Source organism: Monodon monoceros, unplaced genomic scaffold (assembly GCF_005190385.1).
Source record: "Monodon monoceros isolate NGI ecotype Baffin Bay Population unplaced genomic scaffold, NGI_Narwhal_1 Super_Scaffold_11, whole genome shotgun sequence".
In the NCBI taxonomy this organism is placed as follows: domain Eukaryota; kingdom Metazoa; phylum Chordata; class Mammalia; order Artiodactyla; family Monodontidae; genus Monodon; species Monodon monoceros.
Window position 1 is genome coordinate 78,571,304 of NW_021703767.1, and position 26,451 is coordinate 78,597,754.

The following is a 26,451-nucleotide window of genomic DNA, read 5'->3' on the forward strand; positions in this document are numbered from 1 at the left end:
ACATATGTAGACAGTTGCCACCAGAGCTAGGACAGAGGACTGAACGTGGGCACCCAGGTGAGCCCCCCCCCAGGCCTGCCTGAAAGGACACCAAAGGCCAGGAGGCACACACACACACACACACCCGCTGCCAGGAGGCTCGCGGGAGGAGAGGGCTGCCCCAGCTGGCAGGAGGCTATATAGTCCGGTCACTGCAGGCTCTGCCTTTTCCTAGCTCCATAGCGCTGAGCTCATCCTGGGGTGAGCTCACCAGAGGCCCTCCCGCTTTCTCACAGATATTCAAACGAGCGAATGTTTTATTTTAAAAGACTTTGTTTGGGGCTTCCCTGGTGGCGCAGTGGTTGAGAGTCTGCCTGCTGATGCAGGGGACACGGGTTCGAGCCCCGGTCCAGGAAGATCCCACATGGCGCGTAGCAACTGGGCCCGTGAGCCACAACTACTGAGCCTGCGCGTCCGGAGCCTGTGCTCCGCAGCAAGAGGGGCCGCGACGGTGAGAGGCCCGCGCACCGCGATGAAGAGTGGCCCCCGCTTGCCACAACTAGAGAAAGCCCTCGCACAGAAACGAAGACCCAACACAGCAAAAATAATAAAATTAATTAATTAATAAAAGACTTTGTTTAAAAACATGGTCTCAGAACTTTCTCTGTTCCTCCTGCTCTCATGCTCACCAATGCCAGAGTAAGAAAACTAGGCCAGTTTGAAATCAAGAAAATGAAAGTTGTTAAACATTTGGTTGGACTCCCAATATATGCCCTATGAATATCCCTGCTTTGGAACTTCCACAACCTGTCTTCTTCCAGATTTGCTGTTGAGTGAATTGATATTCTGATTCACCACGGTATCTTCCCAATGTGCGAAGCATGGTGTTGCCACATAGCGTTCGCCTTTTAAGCTCTCGTGGCTTGGATGCTGCATAGTCTCTCTGTTGTTTTGACCTTTCCAGTACCTACTTTCTCCTATTCTAGCAGCAGCACTTCACTTTTCCTTTAGAGAACCACCGCTCAGGCTCTCAATCCACGTGGTTTATGAAGAACTGACCTCACTCCTCTAGGCTCTATTTGTGGAGGAGACCCAGGCTTGGCCAATCAGCATAACTAAACTTGCTGGCCACAGTGACCAACTTAGAGATGGGCACATGCCCGTGTCACTCCATGGAGAGTTAATTGTGGAATCTTTGCCAAAATTACTTGGGGAAAATAAAACAACTTTCTGTTACCGTTTGTGAACTGATAGGCTATAAACCTGCAGCTGCTGAGAAACACCAAGAAAAAGATGCTTGATAAAGAAGCCAACACAGAGAAAACCATAGCTGATGGAAAAAGAGAAACATCGCTCTGATTTTCTCACTGGCTATCTGTTGCAATTATTTCGTTAGGCGGCCAAAGCATGATTTTTCACTTAGTCGACTTTGAGTTGGGTTTCTGTTTGTTGCAACCAAAAGTGTCCTGGTTAGTACAGGTGCAGAGACACATGCAATATAAAATTCTTATCGTTATAATGTTTTATAGTTTGTAAAGTACCATCATATACATTATCTTATTTAAATATCATAAAAATTCCCAAAGGTGGCTATTATCATGTTCCCTATTTAATAAATGAGAAAATGGAGATTAACGAAATTACCTAAGCTCTGGTAGCCAGTAGGTACCAGAGCCAGGACTGAAATCTTGTGTTCCTGCTCTAAATCCAGTGTCACCCACCCTTGTTACAATCAAAAGGAGGCAAGGTGAGCCCGTGTATAACGTTAAATAGCACAAAACATGACAGTCCGTTCGATGGTAAAATATACCAGATAAGGCAGCATTTGTTTGGCGGAAACACTGATGGTTCTTAGAGTAAATGATGTGTATCCTCAGAGGGGAGAGAGCGCTGAGGACTGGCCGGCATTAGGAGAATGTATGGAGGGGAAGGGACTGCACTGCTGGTAAATTTTCCTAGAGGATTTAAGGCATGTTGGTGTATCACATTCAGAAAGGCCTCTGAAAAATCTTCTAGTCCAATCCCATCTTTTTACAAAAAATAAATAAATAATAAAATAAATAAGGAAATAGTAGGATTGGTAAGAGAAAGGGGTTTGTTATTATTATTATTGTATTATTGGTCTTTCACTGACTATCTACTGACTTCCAGGCTCCATTTCTGTACATTATCAACATTGCAAGTTAAGTATTATTATCCCCATTTTCCAGATTTGAAAAGCAAAACCCAAAAGGTTTTTCCTTGGTTCTTTTGTACAAGCTGTGCTTTTACCACAGATGCCCTTCCTTTTTTATCCAAATGAGGAGCACCTTCTTATCTTCCAAGATGTCCCTGAAGACGCCTTCCACAGAGACTTTTCTACCCTCCACTCAAGCGCCAACGAACCGCAACAAAGCACAACACTTCATTAGACCTAGAGGTTTCCATTCACCCATCCGTCTCCCCTCTACTAGTCTGTGGGTTCCTTGAGGTTAGATACTTTATTTTATTTATCTTTGCATACCCAGTACCTGGCTTAAAAGCTGGCACCAGAGCTGATGAGAGGAGTGAGAGAATGAGAGAAGAAAAAACAGAGGACACAGCCTTAAGTTTAGGGACAGGCCCAAAGTTAGGAGGCTGTGAAAGAACTGAAGACGGTCAGGATGGAGATGTTTGAGTAGAACCAGAGTAACGTTGAGTCTTAGGAAACACTGGGAAAGAATGTCAAAAGTATGCAATGCTGCTGAGAGATGCAAGAAAACCGACAGGAGAGGTCAGACAGTGGATAATCATGCTGGTTTTGCAACCTGATGGTAATTCTTTGGAACAAATTATCAGGGCTTTTAGATTTATTGAGAGAAAAGCTTTTTTCTGCAAGCAATCTGGAGGATTTATAAAGTTGAGCGATGGTGTAATTACACTTCTGTCTGGTTTGCCTAAATGACCTAGGGTGAAAGACCTTTGGGGCTTCCTGTTTGTTTCCATCTTCAGAGCAGAGAGACGGGTTGTAGCAGCTTAGCTCTCCTGGGGGAAACCCAGCACAAACGATAGCAAAGCACATTTCTTATGCCAAGGATATCAGGGTTCAAAACCAAAGTGCAAGCCAAACTGATAATAAGCTTCACCAGGGTTTAGTTAAACTCATAGGTGAGAAATTCTTAATGGATTACTTAAAAAAAAAATCTAGAAATACTGGAGCGACTCCCCTCGTTTTAGTTGTTGCAGTGAGAGAGACAACCCAGGTCCTTCTCCAGAATACTCTCCCTGGCCACTATCAGAGACCCAGTCCGGGGTGGATTAGCCTTGGGTCTCTTCCCAGGGAGAGGAAAGAAGAGTAAAGCAGAAGACCTAATTTCAGTGTTTCTTCTGACCGGAGGTATAGTGGTTATGCATGACATTTCCCTGCTCTGAACCTCGATGTTTCTACCTGTGAAGTGGGTAGTGTAATAATAGCTGTACCACAGGGCTGGTGTGGGAATCCAGCAAGATACTGGCCTTAAAAATTATTTCTAAACTCTAAAGTGTTATCCCAATACTACAAATTTCCAGCCTGGTAGAAGTGCTTTCTTTATCAATAGAGGTAAACGGTGGAAAGGGCCCCAAAGTGTGAAGTCCAAACCCACACAACTCAATCTTTTTTCCATTTATCTTTTGACCTTTAGGATTCATAAATCTCAGTATGAGCATCTGCTGAGATAGGGTTACATTTTTATTCTTTCATCACTTATTTACTGAATACCTATTATATGCTAAACAGCGTTCTAAGCACTGGACATATGAAGGGAAGAAAAACAATAGTAAAAATAATAATAACAACAACAACCATAAATACCCAGTATTCCTTGCGCATTGTCTATGCTCCAGGCTCTGTATTAGGCAGCTGACATGTGCTCCCACATTTAACCGTTTTAACACAATAGGAGTTGGGCATATTTATTAACTTCATATCACGGATGAGAAAACTGAGACTTGAAGACATTCAGTAATTTGCCCCAAATCACACAGTAAGTGGCAAAGCCAGGGCTAGAACTAGGACTGCCGCAGGCGGCCTGTCCCTAAAGCCTGTACGGTCACCACCGTGCTAGAGTGCCGCAGTGGACAGACAGTACCCTTCCTCTCGCAGCACTTGCAGACTAACCGAGGGTGCAGACAGGTTGTCGGGCAATGACAGTAATTGCCCCCATGGGGAGCACCTGGGGAGAGCAACCCCTCTCAGGCAGGGGAACATGCAGGCCTGCTGCCCTGTGCCTGCCGGCCAGGATCTGAGACAGAAGGCAGCGCCTGACTCTAACCGGATACTTTCAGTATGGAATATTTTCCTCTGAAATGGTTACAACCTTTTAGATCTAATCATAATACTACCCCCTCACGTAGGGCTTCATGTTTCTGACCTCTGTTTACAAGGTATTTTATACTCATGATCTCATTTGATCCCACAGTGATGTAAGGATGGGCAGGGCTGGGACAGTTAGCTCCATTTTACAGCTAAGAAAACGGAGGCCCTGAGAGAGAAGGGTCCCAAGTCATTCCAAGTAGCAGACTGGGACTTCAAACTAAATCATCAGACTCAAGTCCAGGCTCTACCTAATACCATCTAGCACCCTGGTCCAGAAGATGTGACAAACTGAATTACCTCTCTTGTCAAACCTGCAGGTGTGTTACAATAGACCTCAGAGTAGGGTTTTGAAGTTCTTCTTTCCATAAACCTATAATTTTTTATGTAAAGCTACTTTGTAGTTATAGTGTCTTTCGTTACTTCTAAACACTTTCAGCCTCAAAGTTCAGAGAATTTTGTACCCCCAGGATTACTTAGCCATTAACTTTGATTTCCCCTGACCTTGTCTAATGTGATCATCTAATGTGATCACCTTAGTAATTTTAAAACATTGCTGATCACAGTACATATCACTTAGGGATGCCTGGCACACACAGAGCACATCAGTATCAGAAATGCACTGTACTTATTCTCTGGGGCAAGGAGAGCCCTCCAAGCAGATTTTTCCATGGGCCTGAGCTTAAGTATAGCATTAGGATATGAAATCGATTTCCAAGTATCATGAAAAAGTCTTCAGAGACTTTGAACACTTTTTCTACTTGCTGAATATAGTCAATATAGTTTTAAATACCAGAATATGTTATTTATTTCCACCATTTCTCTCTCCCTCTTTCCCTTCATCCCCAAAAGGCACCCAGCCATCTTACCAGGGGAAACTCCATGCAGGCTGTCACTTTTATAGTGATTAACACTTGGTAAGGACAAAAATTATTACCACTGACTCCTATGTGTCTTAGTAGTTATGAAGGATAAGAAGGTGATGAATGAGGGGGTTCTATATAGAGGTCTGAAAGCTATTAATGTAAATATAAGGCTCTTTCTCTTCTAAATCTTATCCAGGATTGTTCATGTAACCAAACATCCCTGAGTTTGATTTCTGTTGGTCCTGGGCATGTCGGAGAGCTTCTGGGATGACCAAGCTGAACCACCGATTCCTTTTCTTAGGAGACTCAGGTTGAAATACTTTGTTATTCATCAAACTCAAAATTTGAATATGTGATCTGAAATGTATAAGTATCTTTACAGTGACAACAGAGCAGAAATCCAATGCAACCTGTAAAACCCTGGGCATACGATGATTGCCAGGAGGGGAGGGTGTGGAAGGGAAGGCCCAGCCAGACTGCAATTTGAATGCATATCTGGAGGACTCAAGGCTACTAGGGCAAGCCACTAGACATTCTAACTCTGTAACTGAGGACTGCCGAAATCGCTACTCTATCCTCCAAAGCTATCCTTTGAAAAGAGCATAGCTCTGATCATGGTACTCAGCAGTTCAAAATTCATCCCTTTCCATCTAACTCCAGAGTGGTCCATGTTGTTTGTCGCAGATGTGATTTCCTCCACCTGGAATGCCCCTCTCAGACTTTTTCTCCCTGGAAAACTCCTACATCCTGATCTCCAGCAAGCTCAAATGTCACCCCCTCTGAGAACTCTTCCCTAACTACCAGTACAGTTAGTTGTTCCTGCCTCTGTGCCCCGTTAGCACTTTGTACATGCCTCCAGGCTAGAAGTAACTGTTGCATTGTAATTTTTGATTGGTCTCTCTCCTTGGCTACGTTAGACTAATATCATACCATATATATATATATATCTCCTCAGTGTCATACACAATGGCTGACACATAGCAGGCACTTAAATGTTCGATGAAAGAAAGAAAAGAGAAAAAAGGAAGAAAGAGAGAGAAGAAATCAGGGAGGAAGGAAAGGAATGGAGAGGTGGAAGGCAGGGAAAGAAAGGAGAATGAAGGAGGGAGAAGGAAACAGAAGAAAGAATGAAAGGAACTTTGTTTTCCCAACTGGTAATCCTACTGTGAAATAGGAATAATCTCTCCTCCCTCTTTGCAGATATGAAGAATCCATATTTATTTCACATTCTCTCAATTAAGTTGCTCATTTGGATCTACTAAGACATTTATTGATTCTTGGTTTTCTATTGATTCTGAAGAGGTCCTTAGGAAGATTTGATAAGTGTAGAAAAGATAAATAAGTGTACAACTAATAAACTCTAGATTACATAAGCAAACATTACTTAATTACATTCCTATTAATACACAGACTCTGTAATGAATTTTGAGGCATTTAATTATCAATTTGACAAGATAATCTAAGGGTAGTCGATGATTATACCAGTAAATTGTTTTTAAAAAATCACTGACAATTATTAAGTCTTGTAACAGACATCAAATTAACTTGCTGGAGCTGTCTGGTTAAATAGACAGCAGTTAATTATGAGGTACTTACACATGCCTCACATTTTAATGTGCAAGCCTTTTAAATTGTGTAACGTCGAAAATGTTGTGTAAGGGAAGAGTTTACCCATGGGGAATAGTCCTGTTCTGTGCAGTGTGGCCGCTGGACAGCAGGAGCATTATCTGTGATGTCCAGTCTGGCTTGTCCCACTTTTCATCTTGGAGCAGAAAGACAGAACTACCTGAGAAACAATGATTGTCATATGCAGTCCGGCCTCTGGGGCCATTCAAACTCTCTCTCTCAAAAGGAGCGATGGAAAGGTGGTCACATGACAAAAGTTTAGGATAATAGTGGTAACATTTGCCACCTTATGAGCACCAGCTATGGACCAGACACCATGCAAGATGCTTTATATGGACTATCTCTTTTACGGTCAAAAGGCAGAAAATCCCATCAATAGGCACGTTTCCCTCGGAACGCTTAGTGGAGGAGGAGGTATAAGAAATTACATGTACCAGGCCAGTGAGATGACTTCATCTTAGCTCAAAAGAAGGCTGCTGGCCACAAGGTCTGGAACCAGACACAGAGCAATGGTCCCAGTGTTGAAGACATAAACCCAGCCAAAGATCATTTACTTTTCAGGAATCCCAAGTACCTATTTTTCCAACTCTTCTCCAACCTGGATTCTGTGGTCCCAGGAGACACCTATTTCCCCATGGCTGGGCTACTTTTTATTTAATGAGCAGAGGAAAGGTGAGACTTTATAAAGCATCTTTATTCTGACCCTCACAGTTCCAGATTTGACATTCTTTCTGGAGACTGACTTATTCACCCTATATCTTACTATCATCAAAACCCACAAACTAAACACTGGCACAAACTAAACACTCAAGAGAGTATTTCTTGAATTGAAGTGAATTGAACTGAATAGGATTGGACTGAATTGGATTGGATTGGATTGGACTGGATTGGACTGGATGGGCCTGCACTGGATTGCAATCCATTGGACTGAACTAATGGAATTGAACCTTGTAAGGAAGGAGAACAGACTCTAGAACCTATGTTTCTTTACCTTTAGGCCAAGGCACTTTCACTGATAATAAAGCAGCATGAGAACTATGCAGGGGCTCTGTCAGACTACAAAGTCCTAAGTTAAAAGTTCTAAGTTCCTAAGTGGTGATCATTGCCACCACTTATCAGCTCCGTGATGTAGGGTAAATTCCTTAATCTCCTTGTACCTCCCTGAGTAAAGCTAGGACAATCGTTGTACATACTTTATAGTACTGCTATGAAGATCTATTCAATTAAGTCCTTGGAATAATGCCTGGCACATAGAATGCACTATATAAATGTTTTTAAAATAAAAATAACTTTTAAAAAATCATCACTTTGAATTGTATTCCACTTTACATTTTACAGAGCCCTTTCACATATGGCAACTCACATCACACATGCATTGGAAGGATTATCCCTATTAATCCCCATCTTGCAAATAAGAAAACCAAGGCTCATAAAAGCAAGTGCAGATCAAGAAGTCAAGCAGAACGTAAATAATCATAGGACTTGAGCCCAGTTCTGTCTTATTTAAGGCATATTTTCAGTTCAGCTCAGTATGATATCCCTGATAGTTTTCATATGTAGTCCTGACTGCAGTGTATGCTGTTAGTTGCCTGACAGGCAAGAGTTAAGTAAAGTCATAGCATCCTCAGTGTTACTGGAATAGCCTTTTTCTTACCCAGTACTCAGCAAAGCAAAGGATTGCAGCCTGGACTAAGGCGAAAGGTCTGTGATGCGGTGTGATAGAAATAGCTCCACTGAAGGAGTCAGGAAACCTGAATTCTGGCCTTGACTCAACCACTAACTTTTGTCATACTGATAACTAAGATTGATTGAGGGCTTACTCTGTGCCATGCCCTATATTCATATCTTTTAAACCTCACAGCAAACTGTGGGCATACAGACTTTTATTATTCCATTTTTCAGGTGAGGAAACCAAGGTATAGAGTAAATAAGTAACCTGTTCAGGTCAAATTGCTAGTAAGTGCCATAATAAATCTTATTTGTAGAATGAGGGCATTAGACCACTATGACCTCCAAGGTACTTTCCAACCCAGTCCATCCATAATTCAGGGAGTTCTTGCCTAATCCTCAGTCCCCTGGGAGGTAATTCTGTGGTTCTGAGCAACGCTACATCAAACCTCAGACATCTCAAGGTCTCCCAGGACACCAAGGTTGAAAAACTGGTGAATTGTTGCATAATGTGGGATTTTTCTAATCATTGAAAGAATGAAACTTAAGTGAAAAATAGTCAGAAAATAAAAAACCCAACTCTCCCCCAGCTTACCAATTTCACGTATACATTTATTATATTTGTAATCATGAAGTTCATTCCATTTTGCATTTTTCTTTCGTCACTTAATTTACTATCACGAACATTTTTCCAAGAATTATGGCTAGAATTCTTCATAATGATCGTTTTCATGACCATATAAACAATCAGCAATAACTACCAGATGATATTTGACCAAAATATCATAATAAAATGATGACCCCTTTGCAGAATTATTTAAGCAGTTTTGGGCGTATTTTTTAAATATATAATGCCGCAGTGAACCTCTTTGTGCAGTTCCTTTTTCTCCTCAGATATGTTGTTTCTATAGCATACATTCCCCAGAAGGCAAGGCTAAGCAAAAGGCGTACCTATGTTTGTGGCTCATACACTCTGTAAAGACAGAGTGTAATGTTGATAGTGACCACAAATGGCCCTGCATTGATGAAATCTTAAGACAATGAACAGTGAATCTGGTTCCAGATTTTGAGTGAGTATTACTGGTTTGCTAAGGTGAGCAAACATTAATTTAATAGAGGTTTCGAATGCTGAATTCTTGGTGATTGGCTTCAAGGGGGAAAAGGTCTGTAAGAAGCGCTTACAAGAAACAGACTTACGGGACTAAAATGAAATTTTATGGGAAGTTTAAAAAGGCCAAACCTTCAAGAGATTAGTACTCAGGAGACATAAGCAAACCAGTTCTCTTGGACCCCACTGGGATATTTTTATCTTAATACTAAAGAAACACACTGCCATCAGTGTCAGCTAATCAGAAAATGTGGTTAAAGTTGGGAATCATCTGATATATTTTAACTTAAGACATTCATTTGCCAGTCAGTAGGCCAAGTCTTTTCTCTAAGCATACCTTTTCCAATTCCAGAGTTCCTTCTCATTTTTCTTGACTAAACCACTCCCGTAACATATACTCCATTATTTCCAGTTTCAAGTGTTTTTGTTTTTATTTTGTCTGCTTTTGTTTTATTTGTCTTAATGGAGGAAATCTTTAAAAACTTGCAGAGTTCTTCTAGATTTTAATTTTTGTCATCCTTTACAGTTGTTTCACCCACAAATTGACTATAGAGTATTTTTTGGCAACTCATCCCCTTTAAGCCTTTCCAAAGCAATTAATTATCATTGAAACAATCTCTTTATTTTCACACTCATACTTCATTTGTTTGCATAATATTTAAGTTATATAATTACATTAACTGATACAATTGGCATAAATAAGTTTGGGGGGGAAAAGTCAACTGACCCTTGGTAAGCATACAGCCCACCTGATGGGAGGAGATGGGCACAGGACACCAGAGAGCAGCCTCACAGCCATGAGTGTTTAGTGTGCCGTGGGCATCTGTCAGAATGCTTTACAAAGGGGATTGAGGGCTTCTGTCAGCTAAGCGGGAGTTACGTCTACTGACTAATGAGTGTTCCTCAACGTGGAAGAGGAGAGAATGAGAACTGAATTCCTGTACCCTGAATGCAGAAGCAGTATATATCTGCTGTCTCCATGTCAACAAGGGGCTAAAGAGACACTAAGTGTAACTCTAGGAAAAGAGTTAGAGCTTACATCCTTCACTTTCTTGGAAACCTAATTCTAAGGTTAACTTGGCGATTCGTATGAATTTTGGGGTGATCCTAGACCCTTCTGGTGAAATCTAAGGAGGTTTTTTCTCTCTCTCCAAGAAAAATCACAGAAGCGTTAACAACTACAGGCAACTTCAGAAAGCTCATAGGTCTCCTGGTGCAGCCTGATCCTACAGGATTCTGAAGATCCCCAAATAGGGATTACTATTCTAAAAGGGAGGAGTGCTTTTGTAATGGTAACAGTGCCACCGTTTGGGAGGAACTCTGTGCCAAAATACAATGTACACTTGAAAATCTTAAACATTGGCTCTGGACCAGCCCTTAGAGATCACGTAGTTTCCCTCGTCTTAATAAACTGGGGCTCAGAAAGGACAGCAGTTTGTCTGAAGTCATCTGTCCATGAAACAGTGCTCAGAACAGAATAAATTATTTTTCTGTACCCTACTAGCTTAAGAAAATAACCTCTCCAATGGCTAGTGAACAGGGCCGCAGGTGCATTTGAAGCCTAAATATCTGGCCAGAGTCCATCTTCCGGATTCACTGAAGGTGAGAGATTCTGGAAGGTGTAAGAATTGGATCCTGAAACTAGAGCACCAGCAAAAGGTCCTGGGCTCCACTTCAAGCTTTACTACAAAGTCACTGATGCTGGAAGTCATTTCTATTCATGTTTAATTAGTCTCATTAGATAGTTTGACTAGGAAATTTCTAAGATTCATTACCAATTCCCAAAAAGAAGTCTGGGTTTTTTCCTCCTTTTCTTGGCCTTTTTTCCCTTTCGCACAACCCAGAGATGATGGCCACTAGGGGTCAGACTTGCAAGAAAGAGCCCAAGTCTTGGTTTTTGTTTTTGTTTTTTTAAATTGGGAGAAAATGAGAGATCTCTAGCCTGGCAAGTGCCACCATGTTTAAACTCTTTCAACATGGGAGACTGTATTATATTCTTAAGACTTCTAAGAAACAGAGGTTTCCACAACCCTCTCTTCCAAGAAAGTCTTCCTTATAGTTAACGTAGATCTCTCAAATATAATTTGAATCTCTTACTGCAGTGCTTCAGTGGATACTGGTAATTCCTGGCTGTTATCCTCTGGGTAAGATGCATGTTCTTCTGAGCAAGCATCAGTTTATGTCTCACTCTTTCAATAAATACCACCTAACCACCTGACACTGTTCACAGGATACACAGACATGGACCAGCCCTCAGAGAGTTTTGATGATCTCCAACATCTCTGGTGTTGGCTCTAAAGTTCGGTGATGAAATGAGATTACGTGTCATTTTCTGAGGTAGGGCCTCATTTTACACTTTTCAAAATAGAGGAGTCACAGTAAATGTCCCTTAAGCCTCGTTCATGTCTATGGCTGTAGGATTCTATGGTTCTACTTGCTGGGCTATTCTAATCCTAGTAGCCTTCTTTCAGAATTCTTTCTTTCAACCATCTTAATTATGCTTTATACTTTGTTTCCCCTCAAAACGTGTCCATATTTTATGCCTCAGATGCACCTTTTCTCTAAGTATTCTTCTCACCCAGAGTTTACGATCTGCACTCATTTTCCAGGCTCTGTTCACCTAGGAGCACAGAGGGTGCCTTGGCAGAAGGAGAGCCCAGACACATGCTCCTCAGCTGGACACAGCACAAGACCCTCAGTCTCTTTCCATCCCACAAGGAGCTTAGTTTAGTTGTTGTCTTGTTTTTAAAATACTTGTTCTATATTATAAATTCTCTGTATATGTGTAAAAATTTCAACCAATAAAACAGTGTCTAGGGCTTCCCTGGTGGCGCAGCGGTTGAGGGTCCGCCTGCCGATGCAGGGGACACGGGTCCGTGCCCCAGTCCAGGAGGATCCCACATGCCACAGAGCGGCTGGGCCCGTGAGCCATGGCCGCTGAGCCTGCGCGTCCGGAGCCTGTGCTCCGCAACGGGAGAGGCCACAACAGTGAGAGGCCCAGGTACCGCAAAAAAAAAAAAAAAGAATCTACATTCAAGAATAAAATTTCCCATTTCTTCCTCTTGCTCCAATTGCATGTCTCATAGGTAAAGACTATAAACATTTTGGTGACTTTACCTCCATATGTTTTCTTTTTGTACACACACACGCAAGCTTTTTGTTTTTACCAATTCAGAACTCTCAAGGAGGTACGCGCACCGCTTACTAAAGATAGCTTTTTAGTGGGAATGAACTGCCAGTACATACAGTAACAAGAACGAGTAACTGAAAACATTACAGTGAATGAAATTAGACTTATACAGACATGTACATACTATATTATTCCATTTATATGAAGTTCTAGAACAGGTCAAACTAACCTATGGTGAAAAAAATCAGAATAGAGTTTCTCCCTAGCTGGGGAAGACAGGGATTGACTGGGACGGGACATGTGAGAACCTTAGAGGGTGATGTTAATATGCTATATATCCTAGTAGCGGTTTGGGATACACAGATGTACTATATGTCAAAATTCAGTGAATGTGTAATTAAGACTGTTCATTTCATTGTATATAAATGTATATTAAAAGAAAAAAGTCAACAAATATTGATCTCTAGCTAATGATATTCATGCTGAAGAATTTAAGAAGTGTACTGTTATCTGCAAATTATTTTGAAATACATAAAGTGTGGATTGATGGATAAAGGAATGGATAAGCAGATAAATGATAAAGCAAGTTGGTAAAATGTTAATGGTAGAATCTAAGAAGTGGATATATGGGTGTTATGAAATTATTTCATCTTTGCTGTAGGTTTAAATTTTTTCACAATAAATGGAAAAAAAAGAGTGCCTTAAAAAATTTTTAAACATACAAATAGAATAGACTATTATTGATAATTGATTATTATTATTGATAATAAAGATAAGTCATCACATTTTTGAGCCCTTAAGAAATAGCATAAAAGCGAGAGGCCCAATGCTGTCCTCTAGATCCTCACAAATTAGTAGCTACATCATTCACATAGGCTCCAGGAAGAAGAAAAAACTCTCAGGAAATAATAGTAATAGCTATGATATATTGGACACTCCTGCTATAAACTTCAAATACATTATGTTGCTAAATCCTTTCACTGTGAAAAATACTAGTTTTCCTATTTTAAGGAAAAACACGATAATAAGGCTTGGACTTAAGGCAACTAATTCAAAATCACACGACCAGTGAATGGCTGGGCCAGGATTAAAATTGAGTCTTACATAACCCCAAAGCCCATGTTCTGCTCACTAGAATACACTCTCTCTCACACAATGCCCCTCCTGGCCTCTGCCTGCCAGGGAGAACCACAGACCTGGCATCAAGGAATGCAGAGGGTGCAGAGAGAGGGGTCCCCAAAGTTATAATGGAGCAGTAGCTGTCTTGGTCACTTGGACTGCTGTGGTGATGGCTAAAGTTAGCTCCAGAAACCCTCAGCATCAATCAGTGCAGGCTTCGGCATGAAGTGACAACCTCAGGCTTTGTAGAGGAAGTTAAAGGCAGTAAACTCTAAGCCAGCAGTAAAAATTAAATGTGTTCCGATGTGTTGGATCAAAACTTGGAAACCTCATGGGTTCCACCCTCCCCCTTCCCCACATAACAGCTGCAAATGTTTGTTTTATTTCTCTCACATCTGGCCAGCCCATGTGTAAACAGAATGAAGGGTCAGTGTGAGGATCTCTGAACTCCTCATTTCTCACAGCCTCTTAAGGATATAGTGAAATGGGACAGAGCCTGAGTTAGGAAATGTTTCTTAATTTCATTGGGATTTAAGCAGCAGTTTCCAAAGGCACGTTAGGATCTCTTACATATGGGTCCTTTTTCACGCCTTTGTAGGGAGGCAGTGCTGGGGAGTGGTGAGACCTCTGGATTGAGAATTGGATGACCCAGATTCCAATCCGGGCTCCTCCAATAACTGCCCTTGAACTTTTGGGAGATTTTTTCTTTCTAGGTCTCATTGTACCATCTGGGTTATAAGAGTGTGAAATCCTCTCTAAGGTTTCATCCAGCTTTAATATTCCATTTTTCAGCATAATTACAGTGTTTACCATATTACTGCCTCTATTTATTCAGTGAGTATATTCCTAGCCACTGCCTTTCCATTGTCTGCATGGTACTTCAAAGAGTATCAACCCTCAAAACTTTTTAAAGTTCAGTAACTTTCGCCTTGTTTCCCTCCAAAGAAAATGTTAGAACTAAACTCAGTGCTAAAGATAGGGTTCAATCTACCAATTACTGCTTCTGTTTAAAAAGCTAATTATTTAAGCAAGATCTTTTGCCTTGTTCAAAATTATAAGCAGATTAAGTATTTGCTGAGCCTGATTTTTAATGTGAAATGTATGACTTTGATATTCAAATATACTTTTAAAAATTTCAATACATTTTCATTTCCTAAAAACTAGATCAAGGTAAAGTTCTTGTTTAAAATAAGCATGCTCTTAGCCTTGATAAATGAAATGCAAACAAAATAATGCATTATGAATTTATAAATACACCTTGAATATAAGGTAAAGACTGTTGACTTAATTTAGTGAGCAATGAATGGCTGATGACAGTTTTTAATCTAAGGAGTAATACAATCTGAGATTAGAAATTGAGTTATTTTAAGAAATTGCTCTTTGAAACGCAGCCATTAGGCCTCAAGAAAGTAGAATCCATACTTTTATGCCCATTTCACTAGGCCCAGTTTCCCCTCTTTAAATCCTATTTTTCCACCCCAAGATGATCTTTTAGGCTGAATTACCACGGTGGATTCTCTCCCCAAATACTATCAGCAAGATGAGACAAAAGAAAGAAACTGAAAGAGAGGGAATGAGACATGGAGAGGCAAGAGAACCTCGTGAAATGGATGCATCTTATCTTGAGCTTGTATTTAAATAGGGGGAGCTCGGAGCTTCCCTGAAGGGGAACCCATGTCTCAAGGAAATCCCAATCCTTTTTCATCCTTTCAGAGTCCCTGTTGGCCCCATTTCCAAGACGGTTGAGACTGCTGGGGCCTGCTCCGGTCCAGCAGAGGGCACTCTTGGAACAGAATTAAGGACAGTGGTGGGAAACTCTGGGAGGACAATCTCAACCTCCTTCAACACAGGGCTGGCTGGTGTTATCTGAGCCTTCTGGGCTGACCTGAAAGACAGACAGATCATTGGTCCTTCTTTCCTTGTCATGTAGAATTCTGCCATAGTCCAGTTAAACTGCTGAAGACCCCATTTTCCAGTTCTACCTCTCTTCCCACTACCAAGAAAAAAAAAAATGACTAACTGATCCTTAAAAGATAGGAAATGAGCTAAGAAATGTGGCATCCAGGTGACTGCACAGAAAAGCTGCTGAGAAATCAGGAAAAGGTTAACCAGGTTTGGTATGTGTCAGGGAGAGTCAAAGCAGCTTAAGCAAAATCACCTGTCTGCCTCTCCTTACCTCACCATCCACAAGAAAAAACCTACATTTTTTTAAGTGGTGGCAGATATCATGGACAGAGCCCAAATAATGACACAAAATGAACCTTAAATTAGGAATGGGTAGCAGAAATCCACAAAGGTTTTTGAGCCCAAGGATGATGCAATCAAAGCTTAGCAACTGGGTCGCCTAGCAGAAGATTTATCCATTGCAACCCAGCTAGTAGCCAAAAATAAGCACCAAGGAATAGTGCAGATCCGGGGTCCAGCCCTGGCTCTGAGGCTTCTTGGCTCTGTGTCTTGGGCCAAGTCCCTTGGGTAAGTCTCTTTAAGCCTCATTTTCTTCGTCTATCAGTTTAAGGAGTTGAATCACACAATCTGTCAGATTCGTTTCACATTTTATATTCAGAGTATGGGTTTCTAGCATCTTAGAATTACAATTTAAAATATTTGGGGGGAATCCATGTATGGCAGGTTAAGGGTAGCTGTCCATTCATTCAATCACTCATTGTTCAGTGAACACACATGTCCTTCACAGAAGAACTTGTGTCAGACTTTCAGCCACATCGCCACTCCCCTCCAGATATGCCCTTCATTCACCAGCAGTAGGGTTGTGGTGTGGGGCTACAGGTAAGGGAGAAAACATCAGTTTCTTAGCTGGTTTATAGACTCTGAGGTGGATTGTGGAGCTCCATCAGTCAACTCATGTAGAGACTTGTAGGCAAATAGAACATGAGTACTAAAAGGGACCTCAAAGTTCAACTGCTCTCCCCCATCATTTGATAAACGCTCGGACACAGATCTCAAGACAACATAGTAATTGATAGAATCATCCTGGATTATTTAGCCCTTATGGGTGAAATGTCACTTTCACCATATAACCTCCATACCTGCTAATCCCATAAACTCACTGGATTATTTAGATTTTCTTCTTCCAATTATTATTGGGTCCTTGCACTGCTTACAGAAAACCACAATCCCTTCAAAACTTCTGACACAAAACTGCAGCTCAAACAAAGGAGCACTAAGAAAATAGTTTGAGTAAAGGACGTTTTCACTAGGGATGCTCTGATATTTTGATATTTTGCTTCAACTAAAGTTAGGAGGGCTTCAGTCAGTTCACTAGTCATAAGTGGACTTATTTCTCCACTTCACACAATGACTCAGATCCAGCTGAACCCTCATTTATTTATTTATTCACTTATTTACACAAATGTGGAAAAAAAATTTAGGAAGCTTACAATAAAAAGCATACATATTTTTATAAGATTTTTTTAAATTAATTTATTAGTTATATTTGGTTGCATTGGGTCTTCGTTGCTGTGTGAGGGCTTTCTCTAGTTGTGGCGAGCGTGGGCTACTCTTTGTTGCGGTGCGTAGGTTTCTCATCGTGGTGACTTCTCTTGTTGTGGAGCACGGGCTCTAGGCCGTGCAGGCTTCAGTAGTTGCAGCACGTGGGCTCAGTAGTTGCAGCTCGCAGGCTCTAGAGCACAGGCTCAGCGGTTGTGGTGCGCGGGCCCAGCCACTCCATGGCATGTGGTATCCTCCCGGACCAGGGCCCGAACCCGTGTCCCCTGCACTGGCAGGCAGGCTCCCAACCACTGCGCCACCAGGGAAGCCCAAGCATATGTATTTTTAAATCCAACTATAAGACAGGAGCATACATTCAATTATCCCTGAACCTAAAGGAACTATTGCAAACCCCAAAATGGCCCCCAAAAACCCCACTTTTAATAATATATTCTTCTTTACTATATGAGTTCACCGAGGGTTTTCTATGTGGGTCTTTACCTAAGAACCATTAAGTAATTTAACAGACGATGTCCCAATAGCACCTTCATACTAAAGAATCTTCTAGGTGCCAGTCTTATAGTGGACCTGGGTAAATGGCAAAGCATATTGTCAAGTCGTATTTTAAAGGCAGAGTTCTGAGGCCCCGAACCACGTAGTCCTGGATGGTATAAGCCTTCCTGGAAACCTAACACAGGAGAGGGCAAGATCCAAAGCATCTTGAGGGGCAGCCGGTTAGCATGAGCCTCAATTCAGTCTTCTCAAACAGCAGCTGTCTCAGCCCGACTAGGAAGTAGGCAGCAGACAAGTCTAGACAGAGGTTGCTGACCAGGCCTTAAATCCAGATGTGCTGTGTTGGGACCTGAAGAAAGATCTCCAGGTTCTGGACAAACAGGGAGTCCTCCAGACCTGCTTAAGCTCTTAAGACTGCTCAGGCTTCCTACCTGAAGACCAAGGCTGCCAGACATAGCTTTGTGTCTAACAGAGCAGTTACCACCTCCCCCCCTCACACACACACGCGCGCGCGCACACACACACACATACGCGCGCGCGCGCGCACAGGCTATTTCCTGATGGTCTTTACTGTAGCATCACAGCATGTTCAAGTTACTCAGGGCCATTTTACCCATTTATTTTACAGAGATGGAAACAGAAGCTCAGATGGAGGGGAGCCGCCATTTGCTTAAGGCCAAACTGGGATGTGACAGATGCCAGCTCCTGAGTCTGCCCCTCCATCTGACAGATGTGTCTCACTAAAACACACTGCAGATCGTGCCGTGCCCTCCACTGATCCCCAGTGGCCCTCAGGAGAGAGTGCAAATGTCCCCACCCAGCATTAAAGCCCTCCGTACAATAGTCCTGTTTGCTTTTTATTGCCATCTCCCTGTTCCCCTTCTTGATTGCTCCCATGACTCTCACTCCCACTCAAACAGCCCAGACTCATTCCCAGCTCCATCTCCAGACTGATTCTCCCGCCCACTTCCAGTATCAGAGAGGTCGTTCTCAGTGAACTGAGGTGTTCCAGAAACTAAGGCAGCATCCTAAAATGGCTTCACATACCCTCCATGTGTGCCCCTCCAGGGAGTCCAACATACACTGACAGGACATTTTTACTTTTAATCATACTTTTTTGTATAATTACCAAGGCCTCTTAAAGCCTCAGCCCCCTCCTGTGTGGTAGGAGTGGCAAATACACCCATTTTATAGGGGAGATGAAGGAAGTGAGGCCCAATGCCGAGAAAGGGCATATGATTCATGCTCCAGAAAGCAGTGAGTCAGAGGAGAAGGCGAAAGAAGACCCAGCCTTCCTGACGCTGGTGCCCCATTCTCAAAGCCAGGCACCTTGCCTGCTGTTATTTCCAAAGGCTTGGTGTCTTTAAAAATAAGTCAACAAACACTCAGCCCAACAGGCTGACTTTTGAGAAAACTTATGATGCAAAAGGCAAGAGACCATATCCTTCCTACCCTCTGAGCCATACCTAGAACGTTAACTACATATTTTGTAATAAAGCAACTCTGAGCTTTCCAAGTTGTGACCTCCTAAGGCAACTACATAAATGAAAGTAATTCTGAAGAGCGGGACAGTTAAAGAAATTGGGCAAGACCACAAATCCAGCTGAGGCTGGAAATGAGGGCTTCATCCCACAGACCGAGTGACCTTCTCTAGCGTTTGACACATATTTCCAACACCTGGCAGCTGTCCGACTATTGAGGGGCTGAGAAGCATGGGAAGAATTGGAGTAAGCCACTTCTAGTTGGGTCAGAACATCTGTAATCTTGGAAAGGCTTGTCAAAAAGAAAGTGGCAGTAAGTCCTTCTGTAGTTCTTCCGGAGGGAAGAAGACAACCAAATACCTCCAGGCTGGAGAAAAAGGTAGGGCTGAGAGCCCCCAGGGAATTGGGTAAGAAACAGCTCTTATATATTCTTCACAACAGTTCACACATTTATTAAGTCTACTCATGTGCCAGGTACTTGGATAGAGACCCGAAGTAAGGTGACCACAGAATTGATCATCCAAACCAGAGCACTCCAGAGTGAAAGAGGGAGCCATTAATTATACTAGGGCAACGGGCATAAAGTAGGAAGGCAAACCAGGATATTTGGTCACCTTAACCTTCAGAGCTGAGATCAACAATAAAGGGTCCCTATTCATAGAGAAATATCTACTCCATAAGAAGGATATAATAAGCACAAAGATGGCTGGTTATACTGAGACAGTATTAAAAAGTCCCAAGAAGAGTTGAAAGAGAAAGATATCACATCTCTAGACTCTTTCTAAAGAGGAGTTGTCATTTGAGCTGAGTTTTGAGGGATGCAAAGGATCTGCACGTATGGTAATGAAATGTCAGTCTTCCAGGTGACTGTAAAAAAGAAACTTTGGTCAATCTCCAGTGACAGGGGAGTGTGGGCCTCCATGGGACATGGTGAGGAGGTAGACTGTATCTGCTGTGGCTGCAGTGGAGGGCGGAGTGAACCCAGTCAGGGATGAGACAGGAAGAATGCTGATGCCCGGTTGGAGGACTTGGTTTTAATTTTGTGAACACCACCAGGGATGAGCTGTCCTCCTTTCCTAAGTGGGGTTGCATAAATCAGCTTTCCCGGTCTTGGACTTGGGGTGAGACTACCCAGACGTTCAGACTCACAGGGCATAGGCTGCTGCCGTTGTCACCAGGCCAACTGTCTTCCCTCCACTACGTAAGGGTGTCTCATCATTTGAGGAACTGCTCGACCTCTTCTGGTTTCAGTACCAAGCACTTTCTCTCTCCATCCAGCCGCTGGAGAAGTGGGTTTGGACGTTAGGGGGAAGTGTCTATTTGGCAATCCAACAGGGCTAGAAAGCTTGAGGGGGGTGGGTGGATTTTAAGGGCTTTCCCCTTGTGAGTATTCAAACCTTTGAAGCTTCTTGGTGAGACTACTTCTATTCCTATTTTTCAGGAGTACACACGAGTCCAGAAGAAGTTTGGACCTTGGGGCTTTCAGAGGAGTCCAGAGAGACAGAACGTCTGTGCATCTGTGACACTTAAGCAGAGCTTTGCAGTTTGTAAGTGACATTCACATTTGAGCCTCACAATTTTGCGAGATAGGTCAGGAAGGTGTTATTGTGGCCGACAGTTGACATATAAGGGAATGAAGGAGCAGAGAAATGGGTGACTCATCCAAGGTCACGCAGCAAGTGACAGAGCTCAAGTCTCCTGGAGCCAGGCCCTGTATGCAGGCGGCCACCCCACAGCCTGTTCTCAGAAAGGAGACGAGAGGAGGGGAAAGAGGAAGAGGAGGCCGAGTGGGAGGAGGGAAGGAGGAAGAGGGAGCGTCGCAGAAGAGGGATGGCAAACCCTTCCCTCTAGTCGTGGGTTCCGGGACGGACCTAAAACCTTCTCCCTTAACCCTTTCCCATTCCAGTCCCATTTTTCCTCCTGGACCCAATAAAATGGGCCCGAGGCCGTGCGGTAGGGAAGGGCTGCCGGGTAACGTCTTCCCAGAGGCGCGAGCTTGACCCCGCGGGGTGGCCCGGCCTTTCAAAGGCCACTTGTACACTGGGACGCGGCGCAGGGGCGGCCGGAGAGCCCGGGCCAGGAGGAGGGGCCAGGCCTGCCTTTGGTGCCTAGAAATCAAAGCAGCCAACCTTGGGCTTTTTCTTCCCCTCACACTGAGGCACTTTTATTGGCGAGATGAAGGGAGGCAAAGCGGGCCTACAGTCCTCGCTTTGCTTTTGGAGGTTAATGACCCAGTTAGCAGCTCTTGGCTGCGTTTCCGACATTTTGCAGACATCAAGCCCCGCGTCTCTGCCAAGTACATTCTGTTCCCTGGAGCTCATCCAATGCATCTCAGATTACTATGTAATGCGACAAAGAGGGAGAGGTGGCTGGGAGGGGCGGCAGGGAGGGCGGGGGAGCGGGGGACAGCGGGGAGGGCGGGACGCCGGAGCGGCGGGGCGGGGTAAGGGGCACGCCAGCCTAAATATAGCTCTCCTGCACACGCAGCCGCAAGGTGAGGATGCGGAGGACGCCGGGGCCCCGGCAATAAGTGAAGGAATCCTGCGGCCGAGAGCCAAGCCCCCGACCCGGGGCGGCGGTGGGGTGGGGGCCGCCAGGGACTCCGGGCGCGGAGGGCGGGGAGAGGAATGATAAGGGGAGGGCCTAAGGGAATAGGCCCCGCCCCGAAGCCCTTCCCCCTGCAGCGCCAGCTGTGGCCGCAGCCCGCACGCTAATTATAGACGTGAATGGAAAGCGGCAGCTTTTGAATGATCGTGTTGCTCGAGCTGCCTTTGGAGGCTGAGGAGCAGGTGCTGCCCCGCTAGATACAAAGTGATTCATTGAAAAGCCCTCTGTCACGCACGCACGCTCACCGACGTGCACAAATCCTCTGGCTCTCTCCCACCACCTCCAGGCAGTGCTTCCAGAATTGGTTTTAAGAGGCCTGGGCCCCGCGGTGTGGGACAGAGACGGGGGTGCGGTGGGGTGGGGGAGCTTTTCCTGTCTCTTTCACCCATCCTTCGAAAACTCCCCGTGAATAACAAGAACCTTAGGCCTTTTCAAGCTGTGGGAAAGTAACATCTTGTTTTATGGATGGTGAAACTGAGGCTGGGAGAGAAGCTGGGATGTCCCCAGGCCACAGGATGAGTCAGTGCAGAACCAAGAGAGCCCGGTCGCCTGACGGCCTCTCCCTTTCCCTTACCAGGTTGGAACCTGAGCAGAGTTCACTTCAGTGACATTCATTTCCAGGCATGGATCCTTCCTACGTACATCCATCCTTCCCCCTCCCTTCCCGGTTCAGCTCCTCCCCCATCCTCCCCCGCACCTCCACCTGCTCCTACACAGAAAACTTGCTAGTGCCAGCTGATTCTCACTGGTAGGTTTAATACTTCCAGGCCTGGAAACTGGGTAACATGGAAACCATGCCCATCTTCCTGTCAGGTTTGTGGGAGTCAACCTGATGTGCCCTCTGTCAGCATAACCGCGGCATAACCACGTCGCGAGGAATTCCACAGGTGGCAAAACCTAGACGTGTCTTCCTCGGGGTCTCATGTGCCCCTAGCACCCACAGTGGGCCGAGTGCTCTCACGAACATCATGACCTAACCCAGGCCACACAAGCACAGTAGAAAGTCGTATGTCCATTTCACAGAGCCCCTGTAGAAGTGGAGTGTCGGAGGGGGAAGTGACCCGCTCGCAGCAATCTGCTGATGAGCGGCCAAGTTGGGAGCCAAACCCCGGACTCCCACCCATGTCCTGGGGTGCGTCCAGTACTCGTGCTGTGGTCTGCAAGGGGGAGCAAGGATCCACCTAGTCATAGAAAGGGGTCGCTCAAAGTGACCTGGGCATCTCCAGCGTGACCGCTGGCCTCCCCTCCCCATGATCTTGGGTCACTGCCCCAAATTCTTGCCTCCATCCTAGGCCACGGCATGAAACCGGGCACAAACAGCTGCTGCCTTCCCTAGGGCCAGAAGTCTCCAAGCCTACTCACTGCTCCTGACTCCAAGAAAAAGGCCAGCCTCACTCACTCTGGGACTTATCTTATCCCCTTACCTTTGCTGACCACTCTGGACATAACTCTTTGCCTGTGTCTCCCCGGTGCCCTGAAGATCTCCACCAGATGGATGAATAAAGGAGCAACAACAAGTACCACGCTGAAAAAAAAAAGAGAGAGGGAATAGGTGTGCAGGATATTCTAATTGTTTTGTACTTGCCTCTTGGAAGCAAGGCACTGTATCCTAGTCTTTGTAAGTCCCCACCCTGCCCAACATACACAGGGTCCAGCCCAAAGAACTGAGCAGAGCAGACCCACAGATGTTAAAGAATCATAAAACTTTCACATGGCTGAGGAAATGTGTATATACCTAGGCTGGCCATTGTCATGTGTCTCTGACAACACAGATGAGTGGTTCAAGCCATGTACAAGACCAGGCTCTGCCCTGATCAGTTGTACGATATTGAGAATATCGTACAATTCTAATCTCTAGTTCTCAGTTTTCTCATCTGTGAAATGGGCATGATTATACTTCTCTAGTTCTCAGTTTCTCTCTAGTTCTCAGTTTAATCTCTCTAGCTCTCAGTTTTCTCATCTGTAAAATGGGCATGATTATACTTCATAGAGGTCTAACGGAGCAGTACTGGCAGTGCTGATCCTATGTGAATGATTGTCTCTACAATCACTACCTAGTTTGGAACACACATTCAGCTATGGGTAAGTTTTTTAACCTCCACATGCCTTAATGTCCTCATGTATAAGATGAGGATGATAAGAATACCTCTCTTATAGTGTTGCATGAATTAAATGAGCTGATAGATGTAGAGGGCTGGAAATAGTGCTTGGCACAGAGTAAGTGCTCAGTACACATGGCTGTCCTTTTTATTGGAATTAGATCTAATATATGGATCTAATATATGGAAAGTCCCTAGCATATTGCCTAGCAGAGTGTCAGCACCTAGTAATAATAATAACTATTATTATTTCCTCACCTATAAAATGAGATTGTAATAGCTCCTCTCACACAGGATTGTTCTGAGGATTAACTTAGATAATATCAATATACATGAACTCTCTTTGTAAAACTATGCAGGACTGTTCACATGCTTCACTATTAACTGTGTTATTGGGGTACTGATTCAACACATATTGTGTGTTACCTGCACCTCTTATTTGAGATTCAGAGATAAACAATATCCGTGTGTTCAAGGGGCAGATAAGCATGTAAGGCCTAGGATGGGTATAACTATATATAACTATCCCACACCAGGCAGAGGGTGACGAGCTCTCTGACTAGCACAACAAAGCGAATGCCATGAGGCATCAGGGAAGGAAGGCAAGCAGATACACTGAGGCAGAAAGAGGAGTTCAGGAATGGCTGCAGCAAGGATATAGGTGCATAAACAGAACCTGGATGAATGAGCAGGATTTGGACAAGTGAGGATAGAGGTGAGAGAAAGACATTCCTAGTAAAGGGATCAGAAAGAGCAAAGGCCCAAAGCAGGAATAGAAAGGGGGTAATTGGAGAACTGCAAGCACGTCTGTGTTCAGAGAACAAAGCCTGACAGAGAAGGGCCAGGGAGGTAAGCTAGGAGGCCAGGCACCATAGTCCCAGGGAGCCCAAGAGGGCCCTGTGATCCTCACTGATGACATGGAGCAACGATGTGCTGGGGACCGTCTAGGGATGAGGATTCATGGTCAAACTGAAGAATCCCATGTAGCAGAAGTGCAGACAGAATGGAGGAATGCTTTTGCAGGGTCAGAGCTGAAACGGCAGGAACTGGGATGGTTTCATAGCTCCTTCAGAGCACCTCTCAGATTTCATAATTGTATATTTACTTTTGTGTTTCGTTCTTTTTTTTTTTTTTTTTTTTTTTTGCGGTACGCAGGCCTCTCCCGTTGCGGAGCACAGGCTCCGGACATGCAGGCTCAGCGGCCATGGCTCACGGGCCCAGCCGCTCCGCGGCACGTGGGATCTTCCCGGACTGGGACACGAACCCGTGTCCCCTGCATCGGCAGGCGGACTCTCAACCACTGCGCCACCAGGGAAGCCCTTGTGTTTCGTTGTTTATTTTGACATGTAAGCTCCCTGAGTGATGAGAGTAAGAGTCTTTCTTTTCTTATTTATCCCCAGTGTCTGCCATGGTGACTGACACATAGTAGGAGCTCAATAAAGACTCACTGAGCAAATGTATGCTCCCTTGATTCCAAGGCCAAAAGCACCACCCACGTGGTCCAAAAGCAGTCAAAGGATTCTCCGAGGTTTTTCCTACCTTTTGCTTCAGCAAACAGGTGTCCCCAAGGTTAAAAATTCGCTGCACAGGAGAGCTGGACTTATTTCACAATCCTTCAGATAGGTCTATTTTTAGAAAATAAGATCAGAAAGAACTGGGAAAAAAGGGAAAAGAAGAAACCTGGAGCAGATATAAAACTCCTCCTGTAACTCTCCATCTCTTCCTAGTTACCTTTAATTAGCATCTTCTGTTTTTAGTCCTTGCTTTCTAAAAAAGGAAAAAAAGAAGAGGAAGGGAAGAAAGAAAGAGAGAAGAAAAGAAATTACCCAAGAAAGCTATGAGTGTGATCAACTGTTTGTTGTCTTCTCTACCCCTCTATGACCTGGATCCCTTCCCAGCTCAAGTTGGGAAGCAGAAAAGAAATCCAACTGGTTTCAGTTGTTAAGGATTTGGGACAGGCATCTGGCTGATAGAAACTTTGCCTACTCTCTTATTTCAGCCTTCTCTAAAATATCAACGTCATTGCCTTTCTTCCTCTCTCTTGGGATGGTAATTTGGTGCTACGGTTCCTGATCAGAGGCACAGAAGGCCAGAGGTGGAACAAACAGAACCTAGAGGTTATTTGGTTCAACTCCTTTATGTTATAAATGAGAAAACCAAAAAAAAAGAGAGAGGCAATGAACTCTCCAAGATCATCCAGCTCCCCTGTGATGGAGAACAGGACCCAAGACTTCAAATTGCAAGTTGAGTGCTCTTTCCATACTCCATGAAACCCCCTTTAATGAAGTAACATTCATATGGTATCACATTCATATTTCCCTGAAAAAAAAAATAAAGATAGCTTTGAAAGAAGCAGATCTGGGTTTGAATCCCAGTTCTACTATACACTAGCTGTGTAACCTTAGGCAAGAAGCCGGATCTTCTACAATAATAATAGCCATCATTGCTGGGCACCGATCTTGTGTCAAACTCAGGAAAGTTAAGAAACTGGTCCAAGGC